Genomic DNA, 15,965 nt, shown 5'->3' with positions numbered 1-15,965 from the left:
AAAAAAAAATAATGGCCTGATACCCTTCACTGTTTCAAAATAGATGCCAGGGTTAGACCCTTCATAATCTGTGAGGCCAACAAAGAGAAAAAACTTTTTGAAGCAACCACTCACATAGCATGAATGGTCATGTTTTCTCTCTCTCTTTTTTTTTTTTTTTTTTTAAAGTGACCTACTGATATCTACCATTGGATAACTGGAATTGTCTACAAGAAGCCAGGACAGCTATGCCTCCATTTTTAAGCCTTATTATCACAGGAAAGCAGCATGCTAGGCTCACAAGAAATAAGTTAGAAAGTTGCTCAGGATCCTGCTCATGTTGCAGTGGGTGCTTTGCAAGGACTGCAACACTATGCATTTTTTTCTACTTTTTTTTGTTTTTGTGAACACACATCTTTGTCAACAGCATACTAGAAAAAAAGAAATCTGAATTCTTAATTAGTGTAAAGGTATAAGTAGCCCAAAATTGCATGCTTATGACAAAAAACTGTATCATTTAGCCCCAGTTCTGCATGAGTTTCATTTCTTAATTGAAACTAATTTTTACCCAACCCATGAAAAATAACAAGCGTCAAGAAATTTTTTTCCCTCCATTTGCTGAAGCCAGGTCCTTTGATTCAGAAAACACATTGGTTTAATCCAAATTGCTCCTGATGCAAGCCGAAGTCTTCTAATGAGATAATGAGATATACCACTATGCATTGCTATGCCCCTGAGGAGCCTCATTAAAAATTGGAAATAGTACTATTATTAACCACAACTTTTTTTTTTTATTTTCCTGTGAATACATTTGTACATTATTTAATAGATCTATAGTAAACAGCAGTACCCAATTTTATTTGCCAAAACATTTTAGGCAGTTTTTGAACTGGCCTAGTTCTGCAGTTTCTAGTACAGGAGCAAAGAACTCACTGGGACTCTAGAAATACCGAAGCTTCCCTGACACAGGTTTTCAGCCCTTCTTTGCAATTTATGGCAACAGACCTTACTGCCCATCATTTTGGAGTGGTCATTTGTTCATTCCTCATGCATTTTGCATGAGAGTGTTGGAAAGTAAAAAAAAAAAAATTTTAATCAGATTACTACATTGATACATCATACATTATTTGTGCAGCTCTTGATGGAGGGGTATGAGTCAAGAGAATACAGAACCAGTGTGTGAAGACATGGAAGTGGTTTAATATTTTAGGAAGGAGGCCCAGAAAAAAATGAGAAGCAGGAAAAACAGCAGTTTCTCTCTAAATATGTACACATTATGTGTGCACACACACAAACATGTACAGACACTGTTAAACTTTAGGTAGGTCAGTTGCTCTTGGCAGCTTGAGAAATAACCAAGACAGACAGACTGCTGCATGCTAATGGCAAAGCAACAGTAGAAGTGTCTTATCCATAACATGCATGCATTTGGCTGTTGCATGGGGAGACACTGCTCCTTCTTATTTTGTTAGTGTTCACTGTCCAGCAACCTACTTGCTTTCGAGTGTCTTGAAATTAGTAAAATCAAATGGTTATTCCTGCAGAATAGCAAAAATCTACTTCAGCTAAAAATGTTTCCAATAAACTTGGCGGGGATAAAAATGAGCCATTTTTGAGATTCTAGCTAGCCTTCCACATACTCAGCTTAAACTGGTCAATACAATACCCTATTACCTAATAATGCATAGCAAATACATAAGTTGTGACACTACCAAACTCTTCAGGAAGAAGCTCATGCTCCCTTTTATTTCCTTTTGCTGAAGAGTATTATGAGTTTTTCAGAAGACTGATTTTTCTTACTGTAAAATTCTCCCTTAATACATCTGTCTTGAAATAAGTGATTTAAATGTCTTTATTTCATGAAATATAACCAAGCAACAAAAGATGTCTACTCAGAATAGAACTGCATTTAGTTTGTGACTGTTTTGTGACATTTCTGAAAAAGTTAATTTGAACCCAGAAAGCCAATATACATGGATAAATCCATGAATATGTCCTGCTTTTATTTTATTATTTTCTTTTAGCAAAGCTTTTAAAAACTGTCAAAAAACACACTACTAAAAGCATGTGGAAAGCCTTACCTCCCCCTATTTCTTTCAAATGTGTAGCCAAAAAGAAAAATTGGAGAAGAAAAACAAAGACCCTTCCTTGGCCTGATGCAGACCCTTACCTCACCTGCACCGAAAAAATAACTAAGCTGAAGATCCTTAAATTGGGCAAAAGGTGCATCTGCATGAATTACCACATCAGACTGCAGTAAACACAAACAGCCAACAGCTTGTATCTGTGAACTGCGGCAGCACGGAGTTCAGGTCAGGTCAGCACCCGTGGGTGTTCAGGGGCCAGGGCTGGCTTGGAGAACTGGTGCTGATGCTACACCAGCCAGGAAGGCACACAAACACTAGCTTTAGATGTCCGCATATGCTGCTACAATATTGTCAAGTGTACATAAGCACAGCCAGAGAAAAGATGCATTGGGGGACCATAACAGCAACATATATACATGTACATTCAGACACAAATATGGCTATTCTGGAATGAAAACTGCCGTGTAAATGTAAAACATCTGTCTGATGAACAACCAACTCGGTGTGCCTTTCAGAGTTCTCACGGGGTGAGAGGAGGTTTGAAATGTGTCCTACATATTACACAAAGGACAACAATTTATTCTCTCTTAACACTCCCCTGAAAATCAAGGAACTACATTTTTTCCCCAAAATATAAAAGCTAAACAACTCTCCGTGCACCATATTAGAGTGAGATGCATCAAAAAAAGAAAGCATTAACATAATTAAAAATAAAAATAAACATCCTTCCCGTTTGTGTTTATTAAGCCAAAATGTAATTATCAGAGACATGCTGTACTGGATGTTGCCTTTGCAAACAGACGAGCCCAGCATTGTAAACAGCCTGCTTCCTAACTTCATATGCATATTTATGTGCCCATTTGTAAACATTTTATTTAGCTGATTCTCAGTCATCAGTTTCTAAGACTTTTAAACACAGTTTAATTAAATTCCATGGACTTGCAAACAATTACCATGCACTCGTTTTAGAATATTCTCAGCAGCCAAATGTTCAGTGTGTTATTACAGTTTTTGGTAATCGCAAAGTATCAATTAATTAGGAGTTAAGATCCGGGGGCTATAACTTATTTCAGAGAAAGTAAAGTGTTAAGTACAGCAGTAAATTAATTTAGGCCAAGTTGAAGAGAGCAGTGCATTTTGTTGCCATTTGGGGAGGTTTCTGCTCCTCCAGCTACTGAGAACAACCAGAACTGGCTCAGTTACAGTGGCTTTGCAGGGAAGGCCAATGTTCAGTCTTAAATGATGAAAGCTAAACTTGTGTGGTTGAAGATGTCTCATTAAGCAACTAACTCTGGAACAATACAAGTGAACATTCGAGAACTGAAGGTTAAGATGGCAAAAGTCTTGCTCAACATCTTCCTTGTAAACAATGTGCAGCCACAGATAGTCTCTAAAAAATCTAGTTAGGGAATACAGAGTGAAAATTGAAAACTAAACAAACATGCTAGAAGACAAAAAGTAAATGAAAACATATCCAAAGATAAAATCAAAGAACGTGAGAAGGATTATAATGTCATCAGCAAGGCTGAACGTTCAGTAACATTTCCTTATTGCAGAAACAGGCAAGAGAACCTCCCAATGATCCATGTCCCCTTGAAGTGAGGCCCTTGGTCCACCCAGAGACACCTCCAGGTAGTGATATTCACTGTCACTGGTGAAATAAAAGCTCTTCTGTAGGCTTTTTCATTAAATGGCTTTCCCCTGCCTTCCTGCAATCTGCTTACGCGTATCAACCCTTCCAGGTTTTGATGTGGATAGCAAGGACAGTTCTTCACTCTGAGGGTGGTGAAGCACTGGAACATGTGGCACAGAGAAGCTGTGGATGCCCCATCCCTGGAGGTGTCCAAGGCCAGGTTGGACAAGGCCCCAGGCAACCTGATCGAGTGGGTGGCATCCCTGCCCACGGCAGGGGCTTGGAACTGGATGATTTCTAAGGTCCCTTCCAACCCAAGCCGTTCTATGATTCTTGCAAGGTGCAACATCTGCCCTTCAAGGCTTTCTCAGAATAAGTATGTAAAATCACCTGAACTTCTCACCTTTTGAGTCTTTAGGTACCTTTATCCATCAGGTTATCACTACTAGTAAAGATACTCATCATTTTAAGAATAAGCATTTGGATAATAAATATTTCTCTATGTCATTGCTGTTCAGACAGGGGATGTATTTGAAGCTGCTCTGCAAACTCTGTTCAAAGATTTTAGTGCTTGAATGAATCCTGAAAACTTGTATGCTCGGGAGAAGTACATGCCTAAAAGATCAGACAAATGAAGCATAGGAATGTAACATCTGTTTTTCAAAGGAGCAGGATGTAAAACCCAGACTTAGGAAACCAAAGAGAACGCCCAGACAGAGCAAATTACTATGCAAGCAAAGGGTATAAGCATTAAATCAATCCTTTCTTTTCAGTGAAGTCAGCAGAGATCTCTCAATAGAAGTGTGATGAGATAAGGAATTACGTTTCTCCATGAACAATACAGGCTTCAGAGATACAGGAGGCAGATCAGTAGAAGAGAAGATAAGGGCAAAGACTGAAACAAAGTTAAAATTTTAAAGAAAACTATTACCTACTCAGAATTTAACCACACAGGAAATCATAAAGTAGAACTTAGTTTTAATCACCGCAGCATTACAAACTAAAAGAGTGGATTTTTTTAAGCAAAAAAAAAATAAAAATTAAAAGCGACATTCATGAAACTTCTCTCATGCTTTCTAAATGACTGTGCACAGCCATACAGAACCAGCCACCTTGCCTCTACATAAAACATGAAGTCCCAGTGACCTGTGTGCTCTAGGCAATCTTTCATGGCCCTTTACAGTTTCAACTAATTGTCAAGCATCTTAAGCATATTGCGCAGAGCTTCATATGATATAAATCTATTTTCATATCATTAAGCTGTCTGTAATTTTCTCTAATCTCAGGTCACGTTTCCCCTCAGAGCTCCTGGTTTTACATGTATTTCTGCCAGACTTTGCAGATGCCACCTCTCCTTTGGTGCATGTAACTTCAGCTGCTTAACCCAGAAAGTTTTCCTGAAAGAACTTATTTAAGGTTTTATATTGAGCTAATCTCCTCAACAGATGAAAGTTACTCTTCCATTGAGCATGAAAGACAACTTCTTACATACTGCATCCAAAAACTCCACGCTAAAAGTTTAAAGTTTTAAAACCCAGCATGCCAAAGCAAGGAAAGGCCAGACTTGTGTCTTCTCACTATTTGGTCTGTTACATACACATTACGCCGCAGTCCTTGTTATGAAAACTTTGACTTATTCTTTTTCTTTCCTGTGACTCCTCATTTGGTCAGTGGGTGACTAATGACTTACATCTCCCTTTAAGCTTTTGTGCACTCAGTCCAGTTTCAATACAAAGCTATCAAGTCATCTGGCATTTCAGGGTCTGCTGACCACAATAGCTGTGTGGGATCTGATGGTGTTCCCTGTTCCTTTCTCCACCTCACAAATGAGGCACTGGAGCTGGAGTCACAGCCTGAAATCCCACGTCCTTGCATGCTGAAATCTAGAGGTCAACTTCCAGAGCTTTTCTGAAAGTAATTAGGGTGTCTTGATTTAAACCAACTAAATAGCAGTGCAACTGTCTTAAATAGGCAGAGGAAGCTTTTATTGAAATTTAAAGATACGAAATATTCTGTCCATCCTGTTTGAATACAAATGCAAATATTACTGGGATACCTGCCTGATCAGTGTCCTTATCCAGTGGATCTATTCCACTTGCCTAACATGACTAATTTAAGAATTATGTTGTAAGGTCCTGTTATGGATGATTATGCACCATCTACTGTAACACATAATTGCTATTAAGACCTCCATGATGAAACACTAATAATTATAATAATGTATTCATGTTATGTATCTTACAGTAAAGCAAGTAAGTCTTTGCAAGCAGGTATCTAAGTTACCAACGAATAAGACATACAGAGTGCTACTGAGACAGCTCTTTGAGCTACAATTCATTCCTGCCTACATTCAGTGCGAGATTTGATGACATCTAGTCCAAACCATAATACCATAAAGACAATCACACAGCAGAGGGAGAGCCAGCACTGGGTCAGTAGGTACTGAAAGACAGATTTGGGAGTTGTCAGCAAAAATGTAACACTAAAACCTGTGAGCATGAATAATAGTGCCCTAAAGAAGCGTATAAATACAGAACAGAATAGAAAGCAAAATGGTATCAGTATGGCTCTATGAGCATTTTGGGACACTGGAAATGTAAGGACAAATATCATTGTCAGAAAAAGAACCTGAAGAAGGCCACCTTATTACAGACTTAATATAAAAAATTCAGAAAACACACCAATCTCATTGCCCACAGCAGCAAATGAAGCAGAAAGAAATATAAAGTCCAATTCACAGACATGTTATATTGAATTGGGAATGGGGCATAACCTAAAAACAATATTTGGAGAGGGTTGTCATATGTCTGAACAAAGAAAAATTCATCTACCAATAAGACATGCTTCTAATATATGTAAATATTTCTTTGCATTTTCAGGGCTACATAACTGTTAATGAATTTCCCCTACAGTTGTTCAAGGGAAGCATTTCTGCTGCGTATGAAGGAAAACAAAATGATGTTAACATTATTCACTCAGACAACAAAGACTTACAGGTTTGCTGCTTTGCCCATCACTGCACACCTCTGTGCTCCTCGAGCACCCAAGACCTTTAAAGCCAGTTTAGACCACTCCATTCACACATTGGATTTTAGAAGGAGACCTTTCTCCTGCAGCAGCACTTTTAGGTGGTGTTGAGGATCTGGGGCAGGGCAGATTTTTGGGCAGGGCAGATTTGGCTGCCTCCCAACACCTGCAGATAATTCAAGCTGGTGATAAGTAAAGCTTAGTCAACGGAGAAGAAATTAGGTTTTGGTACCAACCCTAAGAATTTTTCCTTCTCAACAGTAACTAACATGATGCATTTTTAAAGATGTGTTTATAGCAAGATTGAGATGGTTTTGAGCAGCAAAAACTGGAGAAAAAAAAAAAAAAGTAATGAAAGAAAATGGTTTGAATTAAAAACTGGTGACTGTTGAAGTTATCTGCAGTTTCAAAACCAATAATTGCCAAAAGAGTGAGACTGTGATGGACTCAAGAGTCTCCCTTATTTATTGAATTCCTGAAGAACAGAGATCCTATGGATAGATCAGATTGTGTTATAATTATAACCAAGTGTTAGATGTAGCTCCTGTTGGAGATTTTGAAGATATGTCAAAACACTGCAAACAGTTTAAATTTTCCTAAGTGTACACCACCAGGGATAAAAAAAAATGAGCAGTTCTAAATAGCATAACTATCTGCTGAACTCAGCTCATGCCTTCAGGAGTAACTCTGGTATTGTAGCCCACCCATTTCATCTTCCTCTTCAAATCTTTCAAATTGAAATGGAGCAGACAACTTCAGCTGCAGGCTTGCTTGAGCTTTCTTGTCTTTTCCCCACAATGATGGAGCTGTGTCCTCTTCTCTGAGTAAATAGTGTCATTGTGTTGGACCTCTCAGAGAAAAATCCTAGCATAAATAAAGCTTTCTGAAAGTATTTTATTCAAGGAGAAGACATTTAATGAACAAGAGGAAAAAAAAAAAAAAAGAAAAAAAAAAAAAAAACATAAAAAGCTATTGCCATAGTAAAAGATTCCAGCAAAAGAATATCCAAGGAAATGACAGGATCAGAAAACCAGCTCCTGTTAGGAATCTGAAGCTTAACATGCTGATTTTGCTAAATATAATCTAAGTGCCCCTGAATGTAATAAGCTGCTGAATGATCAAAGAATCAACCTTAATCAAATCAGCAAAGGAAGAACAATTTACTGGTAGGTAAATAAATATGAAAAACTCCAAAGAATTTCCCAGCAGACTTCAGCTCAGCAAGACACAGTCTAAATGGGTAATTAGTAAGGGACAATTGGAAAAGACATTAGAAGGCATGAAAAGGGCAAAAAAAAAAAAAAGTCTGTTAACAAAGAAAAGAATGACAGACAGGTAATAACCCTATCAAAAAGCGGCAGAACAGAAAACCTAATTATCAGAAATCTGTTACAAGACACAAGCTGAGACAAAATGTCTAAAAGCCTATCCTGCATGGCTCACGCTCATGTAGTATCTGAGCATCTCAAATCTCTCCATGCATCTATTCTTACAACAGTGCTTTGAAACGGCGTAATATTGTTGTTTCTTTTTAAAGAACAGAGAGCTGAGGAATGTCATGCTAAGGCCATACTTCCCAGAGGAGTCTGTGTCTTACTTTCATTGACTTAGCCCAGATGTTCAGCTGAAAATCAAATAGAAATCTGTGAGAAAACAGGGAACTGGATCTGAGACTAGGCTTATGTTTTCTTACCTGTACAAAACATCACAAAATAAATGAATACATTCCCTTAAAGGGGAACAGTGCTAGACAACAGGAAAGCAGGATGGTAAGGCAGCATTGTCTCTACACCAAATTCTTATCATTAACGTTTTCCTGCATTACTGCTCTTCCTTTAAATAAAGAGATAAATACAAAGAAACTTTTCAAGCTATGACGGAGGCAGGACTGAAAGCAACAAGATACAAAAATGGCTCCAGGGGCACACAGTAAGTAATCAAGATGAAAACAAAATGCAATCACAAAACACCTTAGTGAATACATCTAAAGCCCACTGCTGAATCAAACTTGCTGTTAAGAATTAAACAAAAAGAAGAAAAAAGCCTCTCTTCAGCAATAACACTAAAGCCAGATAAAAGCAGCTGGGCTGTCCTTAATCCCATTGAGTAATTTTTCACACTCTTGGATGGCAGCATCTTCTCCTGGAAGCAGTAATTCTCACACCCATGGAGCTGCTGCTTTCCTACACTGGGGGACAATAGCTCTCAAGCGCAGCGACCATATAAATACATGGCACATACCAGTGGCAACCACTGATGAATTACTGTCATGGGCTGTCCTACCCGCTGGCATCAATATCCCTCATGATTTAGATCCATTTACCAGCTGTATCTCCTCATCTCTCATTTTCTGTTATTTCATTAAACAAACTATTGCATTATTTCCCATCAGCGCTCTCCCTCATCCCCACTATGCTCAGGGGAATGCTTTGCTCTGACTGTAAATGATAACGCCCTGTCCTTTTCACTCTTTTGGCAATGACTCTGCTTTTACATGGTCAGCACCCAGCTCCCTGCCTCCCTCCCTGTCAAGAGAAACTTGCTGCTCAAACAGTTGGCTCACAGAAAAAAAAAAAAAAAAAAATGAAAGAACAGGGAAACACAAGTACAAATGTACCCTGAGAAACAGTGCTAAATACAATTAGCTGACAAAGTCAGTGCCCATCAGCTTAAAACAAAGGAAATGGAGCTGCCTTTAACAGGAGCACTCAGGAGGAAGCATCATTAGTGCACTAAGACATCACAACAATAATCTTTCTGACCCGGTTCCCACGGAAAGCTAGAGTGCTAGGCACAAGTGAAGAGGCGCCAATATCTCAAAGCATGTGCACTAAAAACCAAACTTTCACGATGCTGCAATACTGCATCTGTGTGATGGGTGGGCACCAAAGGGTCTCAGAGCATCTGCAGCTGACAGCTTCTGTTAGACAGCAGCAATGAAACCACCACTACCTAGAGCCTTTGCAGTAAAACAAACTTTTTGTGTAACTACAGCAACACCTGTCAGTATCAGAATAAAGTTCTCACAGAAAATGCCTTTTTTGTTTTAAACCCAGCGTTAATGTACCTCTGCCTCCCTCTCTAGCTGCCTGGCAACACTCTGGCACTGCATAGCCTTCTGGCCACTTCCTCTCCCAAGGCAGAATCTCACAATTCTTCCATTACAAAGGGAAGAATGAGGCACATTATATCACCTGTGTACTGAAAAGGTATTTTTAGACACCCAACAGAGACATCCAGTGCTCCAAGCAATTGCTAGGATTTGAGTGGGTTGATGTTTCTCCCTGAACTTGGGGCACAAACCTGTTGAAGTCTACTAAAAGCTCACAGTCAATGAAGCATTTTGAGTAAGTTGAATACAATTAAATATTCCTACTGTAAGACAGTTAAAACATTTTATTTCAATGAAACTTTTCATTAGAAATTGATAAACTTGGAATGTAATCAGTCTTTTAAAATTTATTTATTTTTTCATTGTCTTGCTCTGAGCTGGGGCAAAATACTGAAATTACTGAAGTTTTGCATGGACTGGAATTACTGTTGCCTTGGTCCCACCGTGTGTTGAAAAGTCCTTCATAAGAAAATCTGTATCAGAAGAAAAAGAGCAGGATCACGTCACCCTAATCCACTACCCAAAATTGACTGGATCATCTGGAAGAGCCCGAGCAGGACAGGCTGCAGCCACATGCCTCTTGCCAGTGCTGTGAGTGCTCGTCCTATTTTCAGCTGAGAGCAGCAAACACAAGCAGATGGGTGCCTCCTTCACAGCTCAGCGTACAACTTCAGAAATGACTCTGGAAATTCATGTGAATCCTATTAATTCCGTGGCTGCCTCAGCCAAAATGGCATCATGCTTTCATTCAAATCAAAATCCCATTGAAGAAAGCGGTAGAGATAAGAAGCTATTATGTCCTGCCTGGGACATTCTGAAGTTGAGTGCATGAGATAAAACAGAATTTCATCCTGCAAGCCTCTGACATGTTAAAAAATGCAGATCTAAAATTGGTCATTCCTACACTAAAGAATGGCAAATTCTGCACAAATTCCTCAAGTGAGCTCAACACTGAAAGCAGCACAGCTGCAGCAACACAGTTCTGGACATGATAATTTTGCTGAAAGAAATCCACAGGCATAATAATGCCCTGTGATTTGAGGTTATTTACCCTTATACTACTAGTATGTTTTCCCAGTTTTGCCACTGTATTCTCTTTATTCCCAGCACCTGGCAGTTCAAGCCAGGAAACCCACCCCTTTTAAAATACATCCTTGGAAGGGGAATAAAGCTTGAGATATGTAGAAGGGAAAGCAGGGTAAACCTTACCCTTCTCCCTGCAGCCTCTTATCTGACCAGAGCATGAGAAATACATACCTTCACGTTACAAAATAATATTGATTTAAATCAGTTTTCACTTTTCTTTTTTCCTACTTGACACACCAAGGACATTACACACAATGTTAGGACACCTATGTAAATGATTGGCAAGCTAACAAATCCCAGTGATGTCTCCTAAAAGTTTCTAATCACATCAGAATTCAACCAGAAAGAAAAAATCCATCTTTCCCTTGAGAGAAACTCCTGTGTAATCCATAGAAAATTATAATAATTCTGCAGATTTTCTTGAATAGCTTTATACAACTTCAGGAATTTTGCTCCTATTTTATAAGATATATAACAGCAACATTTGTGGTTAAATTACACTAGCTACTCCAATCATCTTTGGAGATAAAAGAATATTTTTTTTGACAAATCGTGAAGAGAGATTTTAAAAGCTGGATGTACTTCAAAACCTTTCAGGGATTCATACCAATTTATAAAATAAGTGCTATTTAAATGTGGATTCAGTAAAGAATTCCACACTTTTACAAACAAAATGTATTTTGAAATACATGCTTGGTGCTATAGTAGCAGTGTGTAACGCTGTAGTAATTATGTATGCAAACATACAGTAGCATATAGATACTTGCTTGCATTTTATATACAGTATTTAAATGAACAAGACTATCGTGAATCACAAGGTGATTTTATCCATTCACATATCAAATTAAAAGAAGGAATTACTTGATAGCAGTTAACGTGTGTTGACATATGTAAGTATGTATACGTAAGCGTATGTGAAAGTGTTTACCTCTGACAACAGGTAAAACAGATGGAATCTGTGCTATGCATTTTTTTTCGTTTTTTTTTTTTTTTTTTTTTTTTTCGGGGAAATGTTACACTTCAGATTCTTTCTGAATGCAAAAGAAAGAAAATAAAACCCTAATCCAATCCTGGTGCTGTTTCACATGAATCAGGAAAAAAAACAGGAGGTACATTACAAATTTTTCTTCAATAGGTTCTCTGAAGCAGACTAGAGTCAACCTGTCTTATTCATGGAAGGATAAGGTAGAGTAGCACTGAACCTAATCTTCTTTCCCCTCATTTTTATTTATAATTTCTACATTAAAAAATCACATAGATCTGAAGCTGTTCGGGCCAGACAACAGACGTGTCTACCCTGAGAGGATTTTCAGAAGCCAGAGCTAGTGACACTTTGCTCCGGTCACTGCTTTGTTGTAAAACACAAGCGTGATCACCTGGGCTACATGGCACAGGCTGTAAGTGGGGAGGAAGCAGCTGACTCAACCCTTCCACAGACCACAATCTTTTAGCAGAAGGAAAACAACATGCTGCAGGCACAGGTTACAATTTGACCTTCTCAGAACTAAGTTGTGCTGGTTCTTCCTCTGCCAAACGAAGAGCTCCTTGTTCTTCCCACTAAGAATATAAAAGGTCTTTAGAAACCACAATTCTTGCAAAAGGGGAGCTCGGATAAAAGACCGATAAAAGACGCCAGTCTGCCCAGTTACTGAACTGCAAGGAGCTGCAGCAGCTTCAGTCCTTGGGCTCTAGGGAAAGCCCACGGGTGGCTTTACTTCACTTTGTCTTAGAATAACTGTTAGCAAAGTTTTAATCAGAGCTAGAGTCTAAAGCTCTAAGCAGACATGGACCAATCTGTGCAAATAAAAAGCAACCGAATGCTCAATAGCGTGTTAAAAACAAAGGCAACCTGACACACTGACCTTATAAAGAAATGTGAAATAAACACATCTTTACTTAACCCTATTCCACCCATCAGGACTTCTAGAAATTCCTTGCGCATTTGCTTTTTTCCCCTAGACGTTTCCCTAGTAGCATTTGAGCATTATTCAGGGGTGTCTGGGTGCATCATAGTTAAAGCAATAACTTACTCTGGCTATGAAGCATCAGTAAAATTCTCTATATTCACTAGGAAATAGAAAATTTATTGAACCTGGGTTTAAAGGGAAAAAAGTAATAAAAATCATTAGGTAAGTAATACACAGAGAAAAATACCAGCTCAGTGAAATCTTATTTGAAAACTTATATGACTGAGAAAAAAAGGTGGGAGCTTCACATAAATAAAACACAAAGAAAAACACCATTAAATCCAGAGCCAGAAAAAGGAACACCTATACGAAGAGAAATTGTAACTGGATAAAGTTCCCTTTCCTCCAGAAAGGCATAACTGTAAGTAAGCTTTGCATGACAAAGAAAGTAAAAGCAGAATCATATATTGAATATACAGTGGATTTTAACACCACCGGTAAAGGGGGAAAAGTGTTTTCCATAAGAAATGCATTTTTTTCCCATGGGAAAGAAGGAAGTTTGAGTTGCTTTCCCCATCCTTGCTGAGGTGTACCACTTTCAAGATATAGCTATGAATCCTGTAAGAATTGCCTTCTTAGATCACATCACAAAACATTCACTCATACAGAACAAAACCCAACCTGTTTATCTTAATTACTTGGTTACTCCAGACAGAAGGTAACTATTGTTATATCACGCACTTCCCAGGCTCATGTTATTCTAACCCCAAACACTCCATTCCTATACTTGATTTCCTTCCACTTTTCTTCTAATGACTCTTTGATGCTACCAGCAATTGAGAGAGAGACAGACTTTTCTACAGCACTAATGCAACTGAATTAAAACACATGATTTTTTTTTTTTCCTGGATTTATACTGCTGCAAAGCAGAACAAGTTCTTACCTCAGACTCAGGAAGAGAGACACGAAACATCCTGGAACAGTTTTCTTAAAATAATCTTTTAACAAAGTTAAAGCAATGGGAAACAGATGATCATTTGTCTGTTTTATTACCTGCAGTCCAGGGACTAAAGAAAGAAAAAATGAATAAACTATATTAAAAATGGAAAATTAAAGAATAGAGAAAAGAAAAGAAGGCTGTAAAAAGCTGGTTGTCATTCCAGGTGACCTTCTGCTCAAGATTTAGAGACCACAATGAGAGCTCTTATTGTTTTAATCTGCTAGTACCACTTTACTTATTTATTTTCATGGATTTTATAATAACAAGGAACCAGAAGCACACTTATCACTGTAACAGTTTAAATTTCTGATCCATGGCAAATTCAAAATGAATTTATCAAGCAAAATATTCCCTCTGCTTGTCTTGTACATACTCAATCTTGAACTATTTTTTTTTTTTAACAGTTTGCATCTCCTTATGAGATCTTATACACTGCATAAATATTCATAAAACTAATAAACACTTACAATAGAAATCACAGGCCAGAAGACACTATCAACAATTAAGTGAACTGCGAAGTGGAATAAAACCTCCATAACTCTGCGCTGACTCCGAAGCAGAGACAAGGCTCCCTACCTACATCTCAAAGACCCGTATAGATATCACACAGAATCACACAGAATTTTCTAGGTTGGAAGAGACCTCAAGATCATCGAGTCCAACCTCTGACCTAAAACTAACAGTCCCCACTAAACCATATCCCTAAGCTCTACATCTAAACGTCTTTTGAAGACTTCCAGGGATGGTGACTCCACCACCTCCCTGGGCAGCCCGTTCCAATGCCTCACAACCCTTTCAGTAAAGAAATTCTTCCTAACATCTAACCTAAAACTCCCCTGGCGTAACTTTAGCCCATTCCCCCTCGTCCTGTCACCAGGCACATGGGAGAACAGGCCAACCCCCACCTCGCTACAGCCTCCTTTAATGTACTTATACAGAGCAATAAGGTCACCCCTGAGCCTCCTCTTCTCTAGGCTGAACAAGCCCAGCTCCTTCAGCCGCTCCTCATAGGACTTGCTCTCCAGGCCCCTCACCAGCTTCGTTGCCCTTCTTTGGACCCGCTCAAGCACCTCGATGTCCTTCTTGTAGCGAGGGGCCCAAAACTGAACACAGTACTCGAGGTGCGGCCTCACCAGAGCCGAGTACAGGGGGACGATCACCTCCCTAGCCCTGCTGGTCACAGCGTTTCTGATACAAGCCAGGATGCCGTTGGCCTTCTTGGCCACCAGAGCACACTGCTGGCTCATATTCAGCCGACTGTCCACCATCACTCCCAGGTCCTTCTCTGCCTGGCAGCTCTCCAACCATTCCTCTCCCAGCCTGTAGTTCTGCTTGGGGTTATTGCGCCCCAGGTGCAGGACCCGACACTTGGCCTTGTTGAACTTCATACAGTTGACCTCAGCCCATCGGTGCAGCCTATCCAGATCCTCCTGCAGAGCCTTCCTACCCTCGAGCAGATCGACACACGCACCTAGCTTGGTGTCATCTGCAAACTTACTGAGGGTGCACTCAATGCCGTCATCCAGATCATTGATGAAGATGTTAAAGAGGACCGGCCCCAGCACCGAGCCCTGGGGGACGCCACTAGTGACTGGCCTCCAACTGGACTTGGCTCCATTCACCACGACTCTTTGGGCCCGGCTATCCAGCCAGTTTCTAACCCAACGAAGCGTGCGCCAGTCCAAGCCAAGAGCAGCCAGTTTCTTGAGGAGAATGCTGTGGGAGACGGTGTCAAAAGCCTTGCTGAAGTCAAGGTAGACCACATCCACAGCCTTTCCCTCGTCCACCCAGCGCGTCACTTTGTCGTAGAAGGAGATCAGGTTCGTCAAGCAGGACCTGCCTTCCATAAACCCATGCTGGCTGGGCCTGATCGCCTGCTTGCCCTTCAAGTGCCGCATGATGACTCCCAAGAGGATCTGCTCCATGAGCTTCCCTGGTACTGAGGTCAAACTGACAGGCCTGTAGTTCCCCGGGTCTGCCCTCCGGCCCTTCTTGTAGATGGGCGTCACATTTGCTAGCCGCCAGTCAGCTGGGACCTCCCCCGATAGCCAGGACTGCTGATAAATGATGGATAGGGGCTTGGCCAGCTCATCTGCCAGTTCTCTCAGTACCCTTGGGTGGATCCCATCCGGCC

At 39.8% G+C, this 15,965-nt stretch overlaps 2 long non-coding RNA genes across 2 annotated transcripts in view; both read right to left on the bottom strand.

The window, feature by feature from the left end:
- The window catches only part of LOC137861205 (uncharacterized), a 45,086-nt gene extending 38,250 nt beyond the window's left edge, over window positions 1–6,836 (bottom strand). Inside the window, exon 1 of the long non-coding RNA XR_011099467.1 lies at window positions 6,694–6,836. This is a non-coding gene — a long non-coding RNA (uncharacterized lncRNA). The remainder of the gene's footprint in view (window positions 1–6,693) is intronic.
- The window catches only part of LOC137861204 (uncharacterized), a 185,047-nt gene that overhangs the window by 129,935 nt on the left and 39,147 nt on the right, over window positions 1–15,965 (bottom strand). The window lies entirely within an intron of this gene.

This window comes from Anas acuta, chromosome 9, assembly GCF_963932015.1.
Source record: "Anas acuta chromosome 9, bAnaAcu1.1, whole genome shotgun sequence".
Taxonomy (NCBI): Eukaryota; Metazoa; Chordata; class Aves; order Anseriformes; family Anatidae; genus Anas; species Anas acuta.
The sequence above is the reverse complement of the archived record's forward strand: the minus strand, read 5'-3'. Positions and strand labels throughout refer to the sequence as shown.